General features: G+C 34.6%; 1 protein-coding gene across 8 annotated transcripts in view; it reads right to left on the bottom strand.

Moving 5' to 3' along the window:
- Nucleotides 1–18,288, bottom strand: part of RNF180 (ring finger protein 180) — a 298,759-nt gene that overhangs the window by 140,383 nt on the left and 140,088 nt on the right. The gene's annotated exons all lie outside the window — the stretch shown is intronic.

The following is an 18,288-nucleotide window of genomic DNA, read 5'->3' as shown; positions in this document are numbered from 1 at the left end:
TATGGAAACACAAAAGACCCTGAATAGCCAAAGCAATCTTGAGAAAGAAAAATGGAGCTGGAGGAATCTCTCTGACTTCAGACAATACGACAAAGCTACAGCAATCAAGCAGTATGGTACTGGCACAAAAACAGAAATATAGATCAATGGAACAGGACAGAAAGCTCAGAAATAAACTCACACACTTATGGTCAATTAATCTACAACAAAGGAGGTAAGAATATAAAATGGAGAAAAGAGTCTTTTCAGTAAGCGGTGCTGGGAAAACTGGACAGCTACATGTAAACGAATGACATTAGAACAGTCTCTAACACCATACACAAAAATTAACTCAAAATGGATCAAAGACCTAAATTTAAGGCTGAACACTATATAACTCTTAGAGGAAAACATAGGCAGAACACTCTTTGATGTAAATTGCAGCAATATCTTTTTGGATCCACCTCCTAGAGTAATGGAAATAAAAACAAAAATAAACAAATGGGACCTAATTAAACTTAAAAGCATCTGCACAGCAAAGGAAACCACAAACAGAACAAAAAGACAACCCACAGAATGGGTGAAAATATTTGCAAACTAAGTGACTGACAAGGGATTATTCTCGAAAATATACAAACAGCCCATGCAGTTCAATAACAAAAAACAAACAACCCAATCAGAAAATGGGCACAAGATCTAAATAGACACTTCTCCAAAGAAGACATATAGATGGCAACAAGCACATGAAAAGATGCTCAACATCACTAATTATCAGAGAAATGCAAATCAAAACTACAATGAAGTATCACCTTTCACTGGTCAGAATGAGGTATCACCTTACACTGGTCAGAAAGAGGTATCACCTTACATTAGTCAGAATGGCCATCAAAAAATCTACAAACAATAAATGCTGGAGAGGGTGTGGAGAAAAGGGACCCCTCCTATACTGTTGGTGGGAATGTAAATTGGTACAGCCACTATGGAGAACAGTATGGAGGTTCCTGAGAAAACTAAAAATAGAAGTACTGTATGATCCAGCAATCCCACTCCTGGCCATATATCCAGAGAAAACCATAATCTGAAAGAATACATGCACCCCAATGTTCACTGCAGTTCTATTTACAATAACCAAGACATGAGAGCAACCTAAATGTCCACTGACAGAGGAATGGATAAAGAAGGTGTGGTACATATATACCATGGAATATTACTCAGCCATAAAAATGAAGGAAGTAATGCCATTTGCAGCAGCATGGATGCACCTAGAGATTATCATAGTAAGTGAAGTCAGACAGAAAGACAAATATCATATATCACTCATATGTGGAATCTAACTTTAAAAAATAAAGAAACAAATGAACTTATTTACAAAACAGAAAGGGACGTACAGATATCAAAAACAAACTTATAGTTACCAAAGGGGAAACGTGGAGGGGAGGGATAAATCAGAAGCCTGGGATGAACACACACACACTACTATATATAAGACAGATAAGCAACAAGGACCTACTGTATAGCACAGGGAACTCTACTCAGTATTCTGTGATAACCTATATGAGAAAAGAATCTAAAAAAGAATGAATATACGTACATGTATAACTGAATCACTTAACTGTACACCTGAAACTAACACAACATTCTAAATCAACTATACCCCAATAAAATTTTTTTAAAAAAGAAAACAAAACAAATAAAGGAGAGAAAGGGCATGTGAGAGATAAGAATGGTATGAACAAGGCTATGGACATGGGAAGCAGCAATTTGGATGTAGGTGTGCAACAAACATTAGAGGAAGTAATAATAAATAGATGTGGGTTGGGAGCAAATGTCAGCAGAGAATATACAGATAGGTTTTTGTCCCCTCCACACAAATTCTCTCTACCTAAGACATTTGGCAATTTATAACAGAAATGGAAAATAAAAGTTTGAAAAATAAGTGGAATGTCATGTACACTAAAAAAAGGAGCAAAGAGTTGAATACAAATACTTCATTCCTAATTTATAATGTGGCTGGAATAAGATAAACTCTAAAGACTAGTACTATAGTTAGAATTCAACCTATAAATGACAAGCACTCAGATGCTTTGTCTATTGTGTAACAAAACTCAAAAAAAAGTAGGGAATTGTTTAAAATAATGCTAGCTGAAAGTAAAGGCATGACTTGAACTCCAGCTTCATCACCTTGTGGATATAAATTAATCAACATCAGAAACCAATAAGAAAGATAGATAAATTTATGATTAATAGTATTTGTAACCAAGGTTTCATAAACTGTGATCCATGGATAGAATGAGTGGGGGGGGGTGGTCTATGAACTAGGATGGGAAAATGAATTATATATCAATTTTTCTAACCTCTATTTGAAATTTATCATTTCCTTCGATGATGAATGAAGGAGATAAATCTCAGCAGTATTAGCAGTACCTATGACTTTGTCACCAACAGAAATTAAAGGTTTTTCACATAACATTACAGCTGGTGCAGCTATCTCCAAATATCATTTACACTCATCACTTCAATGACTTTACAATAGTAACTATACCCACTGCTAGACTCTGTTATGTAATGCCTTAATAAAGAAACACATGTATTAACTGTATCACAAATTTTTATTATTTTGATAACTTTTTCGATATAATTACTTTCTTGTCCATGTATTTTCTTTTATGCATTTAAGACATTATTTAAGTTTGCCAAAGAGGTCTATGGCACAATAAAGATTAAAACGTTATGGTCTAAGTATAAAATAAATTCAATTTGTTTGCTACAGTTCACAGTCTGTTAATAGAACCCTTAGTGTCAGATATGTCTCAGAAATCAGAATTTTAAAAATGTCAGATAGGTAGAGAAGCTGCATAGAATATAATGCCCCAGCACAGTCTGTGGCAGTGTTCTGGAATCAAACACTAAATATGTTCTCCAGTAAAACATGAAAATATACACAGCAATACGTAGTTTCCCTTTACTTCAATTCAGGTTTTACTGCCAAATGCATTTAGATCCAGACAAGTTTGGTGATCAAATGAATTATGAAAACAAAACAAAAAAATATTGGTTTTAAGGGTTTTTGAATTTTAGAACTGTGATAAGGACTGTTGTCCTATTTTTGTACAGATGAATAAATATTCATCAGTTTTGTCATTTTCCCTATTTATATCTACTTTTCCCCCAAAATTCTGAATAAATAACTTGTTTTACTCAGCATCATTTAAATTTCAATAGTAGCAAGGTTTTCTTAAAAGTTTCGTTATAGCAGATTTGTAGCAGAGAGTCATCTTAAGTCTTTTTTTACAATTTAGGAAAATCAGGTGATGAAATTTTGATAACTGATAATCATTCTGAGTGAGCTACATCCCTTGTAGTGAGGACTCTAATGTTTCTGGCTGCCAGTCACCTATAATATTCTGCGCTCACTCTAATTTAGCTATTAATAAAGCTTCTTTGGTAATCATCATAGAATCCTCCAGCACACTTTTTTTCTGTTGGCACTGACACACATTAAGATATTCCCCTGACTTATGACCCATTTGGGGGAAACATACTCATTTACCAAAGAAAACATATACTGGAAAGAAAAAGCAAGAAGAGAAAAGAGAAGACATATTTTATAATAAATCAAATTGTTTAAAAAAAGGCACATAAAATAAACAAAGCACAATATACCTGCTCTGCTGGGAAATCAGTATACAAGAGTGACATAAACCAAACAATGTCAAGCACTGGGTAATAAAAGGTCTGTAGAATTATACCATGAAAATGAACAAACTATGTTTGAAAGAAACAATATAGATGAATCTAGTTGGTAATGCAAAGTTAAATCAAAACAGGAATCTCAAAAGAGTAAGCTCTTTATATAAAATTCAGAATTAAATAAAACTAAATAATATATTGATCACACATATGTGTGTGTAAGATATGAAACTAAAACAAGGCAAGAAATATATTTAACTGAGGATTCTAGTTCCTGGGTTGAGCAATGGGTTCATGAAGATTCATCAAATAATTAATTTTAAAAAAACCCCAGAACCCCAAAATAAGTAAAATGAAATAAAATAAGTAAATGTGCATAAATCAATGATGATGTTTCGTCATGAACTATGGATTATGAAAAACTCAATTTTGGGCAACTGAGGAAACAAGAATGTTATACATTTTTTAAAAAGTTAATAGGTCTTCATGAAGCCATTTTGTTAATTGATTTTTCACTTCACAGCTGCTAACCAAAATATGAGAAAGGATAAATTAAGAAATATCAGTAGTTAAAAGTCTCTTTACCTAGTCAACTTTCAAGTACATTTTATTTAGTGATGTGATAGAACCAGCTTAAAGAGCAAAATGTGCATATCTCCTCCCAATTCTTCATTCAGTGATTTCATATTGGTTGCTTGAAATTAGCCATGGTGATTTATACCATGTATTTATACCATGGAAATCAGCAGGCAAGTGCTACAAGTCTGGGCTTTTTCCCCCTGGAGAAATATTTATCAGCACAGCACTGATTTTATTGAAGTATAGCTTACATAGAAAAAAATCACAAATGCACAATGAATTCTAACTGAAAACATCTGTGTAACCACTATCTGGCTGAAGAAATAGAATTTTACTAACACCCTGAAGGTCCCTCTCATGCTCCCTTCTCAGGAAACTGATTCTCAGACAGGTGGCTTATTTAAAATCACAGAGATAGTAAGTTTTAGAGCCAGGACTTATCTATAATGCATCTATAATGCTCTTATACAATGTCATTTTCATTGCCACCATATTTATTTCCCAGTCTTATATCTTGTTGAGATTGTCATAGCACAGCTTATTTGAATTAGCAGCTTCTTACAGAAGCACTTATCTTTCAGTGGGAGTTTTTGGTTGGGCAGAGATATCACTGTCAGTATATCACAAACATTCCTTTGGAGAACCTAGAAAAGGTTAGAGGGAAAATAAAAAGTACTTGCTGCTCACAAAAATGTTGGAGGACCCATTTTAATGGCTTTACTACTCAAAATAAATCACTCAAGGCTAAAATGAACTTTCTACATGACAAGTGTAAAATAAAAAATATTCTTTGCTACTCATGGAAAGGTGTCTTGAGGAGTGCATATTTCTCATTCATCAATGCCATTATGTTTCTGAAAATTAATGCTACCTAAATATTTTCCTTTTTAAGAAATAGGAAGCAATCGACTGAGACTGTTCATGATTAAACAAAGTGTTACTAGTAAACTACATATTTAAAATTCACATTCATTAATTGTTTGGACTGTGTGCCATGGTAATAGGAATGAGTCATCAGTATCTACAAACTCCTTAGCAGAGTGTGGGTATTAGTTCTACTGTTCAATTTTGGCATATGAAAAAAGCAATACACAAGTAAGTTGGCATATTAAAGCATCCAGCACGGTGCCCAGAACATAGCTGACACTAGGTAAATGATGGTCTTGTCATTCTCCTGATTCCCCTAGACTGCTTTTTATTATCTATGTAGTAAGCAAAGGGAACGAGCTAATTTTAAAGAATGGATAATTCAACAGCCTTATATTTAGCTTTGAAATACCTATATTAGTTTTCCTTTTCTACTTCCTATTAGATTAAGATAGTATGTATCCTTTTAGTAAGTTACCATTCTAAGTACAGGAAGATCAGAGGGGGGAATACTACCTGAAATGTAAAAGCTGCTAAAGGTAATCTACATGTTGAAAAATTTTTGGTAAGTATAAAAATAAAATGGCAATTCAAAAGGATTTCTTCAGAATAGGCGTAAAACTGGCCATGAGGCCAGTATCATAGTTTTGTTTTCTGGTCAATAAGACCCTCAAATTGTGTCAACTAAGTAGGATTATCCAGTTGTCAAGTTGTATAAACACACCAAGATAAAAAGAGCCAAGCTTCCACGTTCAAATTTTGGTTCTATCACTCCAGCTGAGTAACCCTGGACAATGACTTAACTTTGCTTTGCTTGTGTTTTCTCATTTACAAAAGAAGAAAAATAAAAGTATCTTCCTCCTAGGATTGATGAGAGGTTAAATCAGCTAATATTCAAATGGTGCTTAATTAAAGCCTAGAAGTCAGTAAAAGCTATATGTGTTGTTATTTTTATTACTTCTTTAGCGTATTACAATACTTATATTTATGGATACTGCCTTAAATTTGTCAAGAATATAAGTAAATATTAATCATGATAAGGTTTGATCAAAATGTCCTTTAATTTTATCATTCACTATATGTACCAAGCCACCAATCTTTTTTAAAAATATAAAAAGTTGTTTTAATATGTAATTATTAATAATTGAATACATATTTTGTTAAAGTATCTTAACTACATTAAGTGATATTAAAATATTTCTAAAAGTACTACTTATAGTATAAAATAGCAAGAAATTATTAACTATAACACATGACCTCGGAAGACTTCTTTTCCTTAAGTACATTGCTGTGGGATAAGTCTGTATGGTGCTTTCCTGTCTGAAAAGGTAGCTGACAGACTGAATAATACACATGGACAATGCCCAGACCATACATAAAAAAATAGAACTCTGACCCAAAATCTGCAGCAACCAGCTCAGGAAACCAGCCCATTATCTATAGTAATCAGTCTAGGAAGTCAGACTACTATTTCTAGCAACTAGTCAAGAAATAACCCTGAAACAATGGCTAGGGCTTGATTAATAATGGATAGCTTCTCTAATTTCTGTCCTCATTTCTAACTTAGGACCAACTGAAGAAAGCCAACTACGTACCCCTAACCAATCACATAGGATGCCCTGCTTCTAGTCAGTCCATACCAACAGCATCCAGTCAGGGTACACCTGAAGCCTTCCTGTTTTTCCACTGTAAAGATTTTCCATTCATCTGCCTGCCTTTGGAGTCTGCCAAATGCAAGTGATGGTGGCTGACTCCCTTACTATATAGCAAGTTTGGAATAAATAGCCATTACATATTCTCATTTGGGTGGTCTTCATTTATTTTCACATAGTATTCATCTACAAGAGACCTCCCTCAAATTGCTATGTAAAGTATATATTTACAGCATTTAATCAGATAGTGGCATTCTCGGGAAGAAACAAAACTAGGGGAAAGGCAAGCCAATGAGTTTATTGTGTCTAAGAGTCATTTTTTTCAGATAAAAAGGAAAAACATTCTGCAATATCATAGAAAATATTTATAATATTCCGAGAAGCAATGAATAAAAAACATTTGTATTAGAGGTATGTAAAACGACACAATTGACAAATGAAGTCACTTCTATCCAAGGTTGCTGTACTGGGCAGAAGCATGATATGTTGAATGATTAGTGAAATGATTTCTGAGCTTACAATAGAACCACTAGAAAGCTAAAATTGTTAAATCTTCTATTTCTGCATGTACTGAAATAAATCTGTATGACATCAATGAAATATATCTTCTTTATGTTCTTTCCTATTTGGGGCTTTGAAATGCTTGTTTGCATTCGTTAGGCAGGAAGTTAGCCATGAGCGACGAGAGAGGCAGCCCCATTGAATAATGTCCAACAGCCGCCTAATCCCGCCAAGCTATTTTGCCAACCCCGCCGCAAACACACCCCCATCAATACTCCAAAATGGTCTGGGGACCGGAAAAATCCCCCACTGGCCCACTGGAGGGACTTTCCCCACTCTGGCACATGCGCACACCTCCCGTTATCATGTCCATAGATAACCTTTGGCTGCCATTAGGCTCATTAAATGTTCATAAATACTCTATGAATAGATATATCTGATTATAACAGACTGAATTATGGGAAGGACATGCACAGCAGCGCCTCGTTATATAACTTGCAGCTGTCAATCAAGACTGTCAATCAATGACTTTGCCTTAAAAACTCTACACCCCAGCCCTCCGGGGCCATTGCCTTCCTTGGCCTGGCCCACCTCTCTCTTGAGGTGTCCTCTCTGTTCTCTCCTTATCTTCAATAAACTCTCTTGCAACTGGTAAGACCTCAGATTCTTTTTTGCATCCTTACTAAGAGCCGAGGCCCATGGGAAGAGGGGTCTCCAGACTCTCTTCCCCTAACAGATTCAGAGTGACCATGACTGCTGGATTAAATCTGACCCATAATAAAGAAGAGAGGAGGCTGAACCAATACTCTGGATACTAGAAATAGGATTATCAGAAGTTTTTATTCTTTTCATAGTGTTTGAATTTTTATAATGGGCATATACTACCTTTATATTCAAAACAAAACAGAAAGCTAATTTAATTTTGAAAAAACAAATTATGTCTGTGTTAAAGAAACTGTATCTTAGTCCAAGATATCTCCTAAACTTTAATATCTGTAACAATATAAATAAATATATTTACAACCAACTGTTGAACATATCTGCCTATATATCCCACAAACATGTTAGTCTCAACATGTCTACCCATTCCTTACCTCACTCCCTTCCCAATTTTCCTCCTTAACCTGTATTTATGAGTCAAGGGAATAGCATCCACAATTCATTGACCAAAAAACAGTGATTCTACCTCTCCCTCTTTCACCATCACATCTAATTAGTTCCCAAGTGCTGTTGGGACTCAGTCTCTCTCAAATTTGTTGACCTCCAATGTCATTTTAACCTCTCTTATAAGAATTTCTAAAATAACCTCTTAACTAGTCTCTCTGACTCCCCACTAAATCTTATCTCCCTCCCTCCTCCTATTTACCCTCTACACTTTGGCTATACTGACTTCAAAAACACAACCGTATCAGGTCACTCTTAATCTTGTTTTAAATTTCCTAGCAAAGCATAACGTTGTTTTTTTAGTTCTGGCCTCTCTGTACTTTCCCATCTTGACTCGTAGTCAGAAACATCTCTGTACTCATCGTACCAATTGCTACCATTTTCTTGTGGTTAGTCCCTGAAGAGGCCATGTGCTCTCCTTTCACTCTTTTCTGCCTAACCTCCTAGTCAACTCCTGACTGAATGTCCCACAAGACTTCATGTGAGGATTTTCAGGAGGAAATGCCTTCTGACCCTTCATCTTTCCCATAGAGTTACTCCAGCTTCCTGTGCATTCTTCTTTTATGGCACTTGCCGCAATTATAATGTCATTACTGCCTTTCACCCATCTCAGTAATTAGATTGTGAGTTCACAGGCAAATACTATGTCTTTTTCTTTATTTCCTTCTTTATTTCCTTATTTTATATCTTTATTTCCTTTATTTCCTTATTTTCTTTATTTCCCTCATGCTGAGCAGAATTCCTGCACACAGAACCTACTCAGTAAGTGCTAAATAAATGAAATATATTGAAAATTTGGAAGCATATTCATTGTCAACATTTTTACTTTTTAGATGTATGGTTTAAGGAGCTTTTAAAAAGTAAGGATCCAAAATCCACCAAATGGCTGATTAAGTTTTTTGAGAAATGTTTTCAAAAAATTTAGTTCAAATCAATGGGATCTTTTTTTAGAAATATGGGAAACATGATTTATTTATGGGAAAAAATGTAGTAAGGAAGAACTGGAACTGACTTCTGAGAGTGGGTTCTCCTTCCCTGAGATCAGGACATCAGATATCATTTCAGATGGCTCAGCTGTATTTACCAAATGACTTTCTAAGATCCCTTAATAACCTGTGAAACCAGGATAGGACATGTATTAATGGCTGGAGAAAAGCATGGGAATTAAAGTTTTATTTACTATGGCTTTGTACATTTTCTTGGGCATTTTGTTTTATGCAATTTGCTTAAAGCTTGCCATACTCTATAATAAGCTAAGTCCATTATGGTATACAATATCCAAACAGAAAGATTATATAAAAAGAATGGATAATCTTAAGAGACTATCCTGTATTTTTACTATGGCTTGCTTTATGACCAAATCATTACAAAAGCTAGTTTTATTTGACGCGTTTATTTATAGATTCATTTTCCTCCAACTCAAATTCTCCTAAATGCTTTTTGTAACATAACATGATACAAAAAGCATGTTGCAAAGTGCCAAAGGTTTTCTGATGTCTCCAAGGTATAAAATACTTCATTGCCAGTTAAATAAATGAAGAAATAGAGTAAACAACTCCTGTTGAAGAGCCATACATTACAAGAAGCAAGGCGCCAATATGGTTCTGTCAGTCTCTAAGGAGAAGGAATCATTAGATGAAATACCACCTCCACGATTTTCATCTCCATCTTGTCATCAGGCCCTATTTATCACCATTCTGGCATTGCTTCTTAAATAGCAGCTTCCTAGAAAATAGCTAAAGGTGGACTTCGAATAGTTTTAGCTCTCCAAAGGTATTAGCTGTCTAAGATGTTAGCTAAAAGTAACTACTCTTCATAATCTTTATTTTTCAACCTTTTACATAACTGAATAGAATTTTAAAGTATCTTCCATTTATTAAAGGTTAAAGTATCTTCCATTTATTAAAGGTGAAGTCGTGAACTCTGGGCCTAGTTTCCAGACTCAGAATACTCAGATGTTCACTTTTACCTTTTAAGATTACATTAGTGTAAGCATTAAGAACATGTGAAGGTTCAGGAAGAGACGATCCATTAGTAATGGTAAAGGCAAATATCATATAAAAATAATTTTAACTTTAATAATAATACCTTGTATTTATCAAATTCTTACTATATGCAAGGTCCTACACTAAAATTAAAATACGTTATCTCATTTAATCCCTGCAATAACCTTAGGAGGGCACTATTATCTTCAATTTACAGACAGAGACACAGAAGCCCAGACACTGAGGTACCTGACAGCTAGTAACTGGAAGGGAGAGCCAGGACTCAAGTTCTAGGCTGGCAGTATGCTAAGCTTTTTAACCTCTTTGATTCCTAGCCATGTGATACCTGATTTAAAAAAAAAAACAATGGGTGAAAGTGGTCAAAAGGTACAAATTTCCAGTTATAACATTAATAAATCCTGAGGATATAATGTACAGCATGGTGACTGCAGTTAATATTACTATATTGTATATTTGAAAGCTGCTAAGAGAGTAGATCTTAAAACTTCTCATTACAAGAAAAAAAATTATAACTATATATGATGATGGATGTTAACTAGATTTCTTGTGGCGATCATTTCACAATATATACAAATATCAAATCGTTATACACTTGAAACTAACATAATGTTACATGTCAATTATATCCTAATTAAAAAAATAATTCCCCACACTCAATAATACCCTATAACAATTGTTCATGTCTTTGCCCTCAATTATAAAGCTTGAGGTCCAGTCTTAATTATCTTTGTATTCCCAGGACTGAGTACACAGCATGGCACATTTAGGCATTTGGTGTTCGTTCGTTCATTCATTCACCCAGCAGATATTTATTGAACCCCTAATATATGTCAGCCCTGGGACAGGTGCTGGAGATACGACTGTTAGCAAAACCAGACATAGCCACTTCTCTCATGTAGCTCACAGCCTAGTGGGGAAGAACATGTTAATTAAGTAATCTTACTGATGAAGGATTAATTACATATTGAGATAAATGCTCTGAAAGAAAGAAATAAGTTCACTGAGGTAAATGACAAAGGAACCTGATCTCATTTTGTGGGTGCAGGAAGACTTCCAAGGAAGGGATCCCTTAGCTGACCTATGAAGGATGAGCAGGATTAAAAAGGCAATATGGGTGGGGGTTGCAAAGCCCCTGGGGAGGGAACACAAAGCTAGGGGGAGAGCACAGCAACACAGAGCTAGAGAGGCAGACAGGGGTTGACCAGGCTGGGCTTCTCAGGCCATGCTACAATTTAGATATTTATCCTAAGAGCAAGGAATCTACGGAAGGTTTCTAAGAAGGGAGTTGATGTCTATGTTATATAAAGATCACTCTGGCTGCAGTGTGGAGAAAAGACAGATCAAGAGGTTTCCCAGGTGACCATTCCATGCTCAGTAATATGCTGGGCAATGTAAAAAAACTGAGATTTATAAAGCAGATAAATAGCTTTTTAAATAACCAGTAGATTTATGGTTTAATGCTTTTAAAATGATTTGACCTATAAGTAGTGATTTACATAATTTTTGTTTTTCAGCCACATACCTACAACTTACTCATTCAACTAATATTTGTTAAGCCAGGCACTACATGCCAGGCACTGTTCTAAACACTAGGGTTACAGGAATAATAAAGACAAAATGGAGCTTACGCCTAATGGAAGTGAGTGATAACACACAAGTAAAATTTGAAAAAAAAATAAGAAAATTGCAAGGAAAGATAAGTGCTATCGAGAAAACAGAATAGAAATGTGTGAGAGCTGTGAGTGGTCTCTGAGAAGACAGCATTTGATCAAAAACAAGAACAGCCAGCCATGTAGAGACTGGGGGAAGAGCAGAGGCCAGGTCCTGAAGGCAGGACTACATTTGAATATAAATGGGAAACAGCAAAAAGGCTAGTGTAATAAAAATGAAGTGAGCAAGGAGAATGGTGAAGGAATGGTGAAGAATACAGGCTGTTCTGTTCTTGTGGGGGCAGATCATTAGGGTCTTGAGGAATTGGTAAGGCATTTATATTTTATTCTATGGCATTTTCATTATATGGCAATGGGAAGCCATAGGACATTTTGATACATGCTCTGTATCAAATAACATGCTCTGATTTACTTGACTGCTCTGGGGTAAGGGGGAGTAGACTGTAGGGGACAAGAATAGTAGCAGGAAGATAAATGCAGTTGGTGCAGTGGTCTAGGCAAGTGACAATGGTGATTTGATTACTGGAAGATGAAGAAAAACAAATGGATTCAGGACACATTTTGAAGATATAACCAACTATATTTGGTTGACAAAAAATGTCTATTTTTATTAGATTACAGGAGTTTGCTATTTCAAGGAAACCTAATGCAAGTACTTTTGCAAAAGAAAGAATTTATCCTTACACCAGCAATAATATAAATTCAGACTTTGACACATCAGGTTTGTTTAAAAGTAGAATATGTCTGTATTATTTTAATTCGCCTTTAGAGGTGAACACAGGAGTTATAATGAGGGAACTTCACTTACTAAGAGCACTTCCAGGATAAAGATCTGAGAGAAAAGTGAAAGCTACTCCAGCACTAACTACATCTTTTACTCTAATTTCTTACAGATCTTCGGTTTTTCCCTGTCCATAAAACTCCTAGAACTCCAGTGAATTTACCAGGTCCATGGAATAAATAAAACACATCAGAGCCCCCACTCAGAGATCACTTTTGCAAACTGAAAAACTGCAACCTGAATAATATTTTGGTAACAAAATGTTAAATCCCAGAGGCTCAAATTTTAACATATTTATTTCTTCAAAACTACAAGATTTTCCTGTGAAAATTTCAAGTTTTTGTTTATTTTTTGTCTTTGAAGAGAAAGGAATGTTAGTATTCTACTAATTTACAGAGAACCATATTTCAGTTGTGATGGTTTAATGACAAGAGGGCTGTAAATGATGCAAAAAAAGAGAAAGACGTAAACTCCACTGACATACCTTAACTCTTGGCATTAAGAAAGAACAACTTGTAGAATGAAAGTCTATAGCCTTGTAAATGTTTATAGTCTAGCAAGTATGAATTTCAAAGTCACCAAACTCAGATGTGCAAAAACGTAATGGATTTGCAGCAAGTGAATCCAACTTGCATATTTAGCTCTCATTTAGAACAATCTTCAGGGCAAGTTATTCGCTTTCAGTTCAAAGCTTAGCTTCTTTGTGGTGAACAGGATTTTCCCTAAACATCAGTTAAAAGCTCATAAGATTACCCACTGGAATGAGATTTTTGAACTTAAGTTATATAACTGATAACTGCAGGTCTAGGAAAGTTAATTTTTTGCATCCTTAATTTAGAATGTAGTATAACACTAAAAATTAAGAACAGTAAATTCATTAGGTTGCTTGCGTTGCTAAAATTATTTAGAATGTGACCATTTCTCACTCATTAACATTCAAAGGCATAAATTAATACAATAATAGTTGCTGCAATATAAGAATCATCTACTGTGTGCCAGGTGCTTATCCTCCTCACACAGATTTTTGTATGAGTTAAGAAAGCTTTCAAATACAATAAACAGAATAACTGATTATATACAGCTTAAACAAATAGGGGTTTATTTTCTCATGCACTAAGAAGTCTGAAATTGCAGGCAGCAAAACAGCTGCCATAGCTTTAGGCATTGTGTTGTTTAAGGTTGGAAGAAGGGGAGGTGTCTGGACCAGTCACATCTGTCTCTTTTACATACAAGAAAAAGCTTTTCTGGAAGGTCCTGGGAGATTTCTGCCTATTTCTCATTGACTTGCATTATGCCCCATAGCCAGTTAGCTACAAGGGAGACTGGAAAAGTTTGTTTTTAGGGTTTGTTTTGTTCTATTTTTTATTTTGGGGGGGGTCCTCCATAGTAAAGTCAAGCAAGGAAGGAGGAGGCTGGAAATAGGTACTAAATTAGTGAACTAACAAGGTCTGCCACAACTGCATTTGATATACCTCCAGAATTATATATTTGATGCTAAAAATACAAATGGTAGAGGCCCAAACAGAAATCTAATTTCTATATACTTAAAAAAATGTTTGTTGCTCATTCATTAATTCATACCAAATTCCTATGTGCATAGCAGTAAGCACAACCTAAAAAAGACCTTTTTTCTTTTAGATCTCATACTCTAGTAGGGATAAAAAAAATAAAGCAAATATATACTTGGTGGCAATAAGCACCATGAAGAAAAATAAACTGTAAGGAAATGAAGAATATATGTGGAGGGTAGGCAGGTTACTTAGGGTAGTCAAATAAGGTCTCTCTAAGGAAGTGCCATTTGAGTAGAGATGTGAATGAAGTGAGAGACTCACGTGGATATCCCAGGGCAGACCTGGGTAGAAGGAACAATAAGTGCTTGGTGTGCGCTAAAGACAATGAGGGGACCAGCATGGCTACAGCAGAGAGAATGAGGAGACAGGTGATCAGTGATGCCATCAGAGAGAGGGCAAGGTATCAGGGAGGATTTTATAGTAAATCCCACTTTTAGTGAGTAATCACTGGTTAAATGTTCTGACATAGCCCTGTCACCAAGTTTCTAATGGGAAGGTAAAACCAGTGACTGTGTGTATCAGGTACTCTGACGCGTATCAGCATATTTAACTCTAAAATCCAGTTTACAAATGGGGGATCTGATGCTCATCCTGGTTAAGGCTCTCACAGTCTCTATTATAAACACAATAAGTCCTCATCATTTTAGCATATGGCCTGGTGGTCCTTGTTATACAGTTGTGCTAGAATGCTGGATTAAGCAAGACTGAACAGATTTGTTTCACAGAGGATTCATCCAGAGCCTTTATTATACTGATCTGTACTTTGAGTATCAAAAAAGAAGATATAGTTTACAGAGTATTTCCATATTTGATATACTATGGAAACACAGGCTAACATTCTTGTGAAAAGCTAACTGTGAAATGCTGCTATATATTATAGTCCTATGTGTATTTATTATGCTGATGGTTAATGTGCAAGAAGGATACAAGCATCACTTGCCATTTGAATCTATTTGGTTCCTAACTGCAGATTGTGCGGAATTAGAACCCACAGAGAAAATGTGCATCTCCAAAAATGCCTTCAAATTTATTTAGTTCCTGACTTTAAAGAATGAGGGATAACTGTATATTTTGATGGATGGGCAGCACTTTAGCAATTTCATCTAAGATTTGAAAAGGTAACATCCAAAAATATATTTTGTTATATCCAGCAAACAACTGTTATCTCAAGTAGAACTTTTATCATGTTTCTCATTTTAAATGCACATTTGTTCTCCCTGAAACAATGAATTTGCAAAGTAAGCATTTTCAGATGAATATAATGCTTGTTCTAAGATGACGGTTATTTATTTATATACAGGCAGATACACTATAAAATATTCATTAGCACTAACATATCTTTAAGAGAAAGATTACAGCTCCGTGACAGAGGGCACGGTGTTTCATAAAATCTCTGATTTTAAAATGTTTCTACCTGCCAAATGAAGCCAAATTAATAATTCAGCTTGCTCTAAAATGCCACAATCAATACAACAGCTTCTAACTCAATTGAGGAACAATACTTTAAAAGACAACTACCTTATAAAATAGATTCTGCTCTCATTTTGAACCAGACAAATAAAAAAAATAGCAAGCTTTTCCAAAAAAGGGCAGTATTTACTAGCAGACAGAGAAATGCAACATATAGAAAGCACTTACTACCACGAGCAAAGTGCGCTATCTATAAATGACAAATGGGAGCTGGAAAAAGGCTAAAGCAATGATTCTCAAACATTAAAGAACACATGAATTACCTGGGAAACTTATTAAAGTGCAGGTTCTGATTCAGTAGGTAGAGTGGGGCCTAGGATAGTATATTTCTAACTGGTTCTCAGATGATGCTGATGGTACTTGTCCAGAGACCTGACTCTCAGTAACCAGCCCTAAAATACACTCTTTGTAAAGTCCCTATATCTGGGATGCTATTGGGATATCCATACTACATGAGTCAAAATAATACCCCAATCCTTTCTTTATAAAATATTGTTATGCTTAACTGGTAGAAGAAGCAATGGTAAATTCTCCAAAACTAAAATCAAACAAACAAAATACCCACAAGGCATCAATCATCATTATAAAGTTAATCTTCAAAATTATAAAAATTTCAACTGATACTTGAGATTAGGGTAAAAAAAAGACTAATTTGAATATTAAGAACTTTGAAGTTTCTTATTGAGGAGATGCCAATCTGCCTGGCTATAAAATGGAGATGTCCACCTAAAAAGACCTGCCAATCTTTCAGGGAACAAATACAGTGTAGCAACTGGACAGGAGCAAGGATGTGAAGTTAAAAACACATAGGAATTTAATCTGAGGAAATGACAAGACTGTAGGTATATATACACAATAGGTTATATCAGCCAAAAAGTGTGTGCTTGTTATTAAAGTGACCAAAGAAAGGGATTGGTTAACTAAATTGTGGTGTGTCTATAAAACATACTAATTTATTTTATTTCATCTGTAAAATGAAATACTAGGTAGCCAGTAAAATGTTGATATAGATCTATAGCTAATGACATGGGAAAATGTTTACAGAACACTGTTAGTAAGAAAAAAAAGGCTAGAATGTAGTATGTGCAAAATTATTCCACTCAAATATATGCAAACATAGGAATAATAGATTATGAGTAATTTGGGAGTTTTCTTCTTATCTGAATATTCTATTTTGCTTAAAATAAAGACTATTTTAACAAAAGCAAATGAATAAATACATTTTTCCTGAACACAAATATATTGGTTTTAGACTTATATTCCCCAAATTCAGATCTTAAGTAAGCTAATTAACCTCTTCATATGTGACAGTTTCCTCACCTAAAAAGAAGGCATAATAACAGTATAAACTTTACAGGGTAGTTACAAGAATTAATATATGCTAATAAATGTAAAGTGCTTAAAACACAAGCTGGTAGATTAGTAGAGTTGGCCGTTTCTTTCTTTTTTAAATGATTAAACTGGTCTCTTGTTGATACCATGTCTGAGAAGATGTTATCACCATAAATCTGCTTTGGTTCCTGAGTCTACATATTAGCTCTAGGACCTTTGGAGATAACTAGTAAATGGAAGGGTCTAAATCAGAGCAAAAACACCCTGAAGTGACCAAACAGCAGTCAAGGCAGAACTTTATACAGTTACTCAGTATTTTTAAACATCCAGTAGAATGGCTATTCATAAATTGCTGATAAGAGAATAAACTGGTTCAATCCTTCTAGGATACAATTTGGTAATATGTATTAAACTAAGATCCTAACAATTCTGGTTCTAGGAATTTAGCTTAAGCAAAGTGGACGTGACATTCAGAACACAAAGATTTAGATTTAAGGATGCCAGTTTATAGTAACCAAAACTTGGGAACAATCTAAGTTTCCAACAGTGTGATATGGCTGAAAACACTTAATATATTCACATATTACAATTTTTGGAGACTATTTAATGACACAGGAAATGCTCTAGAACATTAAATCTTTAAAAGTTGAATACAGATCTAGAGATAGAATAGAAATTGAATGTTTTTTTTAAAGTTTCTGAATATAAGATGCATTGGAGGGTTTACAGGAAGTCAGTATTTTAAAAGAAAAATAAAGATTTAATATTTAAAAGAAAATTCCCTGTCAGATATATTTCCTGAATTTGGGTATTAAGGAGATATATTTTACACCCCCAAAAAAGATATAAATTAAGTTGAATTTATTTATTTGGGTCTTTATTCAGATAGCTCATTCAGGATATATGCAGCAACTGTAAAAATACATCTACAAATCAAGTTGTTAGATTTCCTTAGCGGTGATGCATGTTGTACTATTTGTACTATTTTCTATCCCTTAAAAGTAATAATGTAGTTTACTTTTCTCA

The sequence above is a fragment of the Delphinapterus leucas genome, chromosome 3 (genome assembly GCF_059928025.1).
Source record: "Delphinapterus leucas isolate spDelLeu-1000000601 "Yukka" chromosome 3, BTC_Dleu_Yukka2, whole genome shotgun sequence".
Lineage (NCBI taxonomy): Eukaryota > Metazoa > Chordata > Mammalia > Artiodactyla > Monodontidae > Delphinapterus > Delphinapterus leucas.
The sequence above is the reverse complement of the archived record's forward strand: the minus strand, read 5'-3'. Positions and strand labels throughout refer to the sequence as shown.